Source organism: Magnolia sinica, chromosome 10 (genome assembly GCF_029962835.1).
Source record: "Magnolia sinica isolate HGM2019 chromosome 10, MsV1, whole genome shotgun sequence".
NCBI lineage: Eukaryota > Viridiplantae > Streptophyta > Magnoliopsida > Magnoliales > Magnoliaceae > Magnolia > Magnolia sinica.
Window position 1 is genome coordinate 53,424,858 of NC_080582.1, and position 1,159 is coordinate 53,426,016.

General features: G+C 41.7%; 1 non-coding gene across 1 annotated transcript; it reads left to right on the plus strand.

Annotated features, from left to right (window-relative positions):
- Positions 1-504: 504 nt before the first annotated feature.
- On the plus strand, positions 505-611 carry LOC131217762 (small nucleolar RNA R71). The gene has a single exon (XR_009157352.1). It is a non-coding gene; the product is annotated as a small nucleolar RNA R71 (small nucleolar RNA).
- Positions 612-1,159: the final 548 nt, after the last annotated feature.

A 1,159-nucleotide genomic window follows, 5' to 3' on the forward strand; every position in this document is an offset into this window, starting at 1 on the left:
GGTCCTTTTGCCCAAGAGAAATTTGGATGTCTAGCCCACCCTGGGTTGTATGTGTTCGAGTAAGGATCATTCCCAGATTTTTGAAAAGTGTTCATAGCATGAACTTGTTCAGAGAGAAGTTCTGGGAATGCTGCACCAGATGGACAAGACTGCATAGGATGGGCAGGACTAGAACATGTGGCATATGCCTCGACTTGAGCGGTTTGTGGTGGTCCATTATTTAATACCAGAGCATCAACTTTCTTTGTCAGGTTATCAAGCTTGGCGCTCAGCTCTGGCATGACTCCTATCTCATATATACCACCTCTCTTTGGTGGTTGGGGACTTCTGTCACCTCTATTTGAATAATCCCATTGCTGGGAATTTTCGCACAAGGTTTCAAAGAAGTTCCACGCTTCGACATCACTTTTGGTCATGAATGACCCTCCACTGGTGGCATCAACCATGCGACGGTTCTGTGGTGTCAGACCGTCATAGAAGTATTGAACTTGTTGCCACTTCTCAAAACCATGGTGAGGACATTTAAGAAGCAAGTCCTTCCATCTTTCCCAACATTCATGAAAGTGCTCGCCCTCTTTTTGTGTGAAGTTAGTAATTTCTCTACGGAGGGCATTGGTTTTGTGAACGGGGAAGAACTTGTTTAAGAACTTCTTAGACAGTTGGTCCCATGTAGTGATAGATCCAACTTCTAGAGAATTCAACCATGCTTTCGCCTTATCCTTCAAAGAAAAAGGAAACAGGCGTAGGCGGATCGAATCGTCTGAGAAGTTTTGGAACTTAAAGGTGGAGCAAATGTTTAAGAATTCTTTCACATGATGATATGGGTCCTCCTTGTCCAATCCATAAAAGGATGGCAACAATTGTATGACTCCAGGTTTAAGTTCAAAGTGTGCTGCCGTAGTGGTTGGCAACACTATGCATGAAGGCGCATTAAATTGGACAGGAGCTGAATAATCTTTGAGAGCTTTAACTTCAGTCTCATTTGCCATTTCAACAGGATTATTTCTAAATCTTTCACGAATTGTTCTTTCAATCTCAGGATCAAACGGTGCTAGTTCTATGTTCAGAGATCTACGTCCTAGCATAAATTATGTTATCAATATAAGAAAGAAAACTAAACTAAGATGCAACCTAAGATGAATAAAACTAAAGGAAAAAG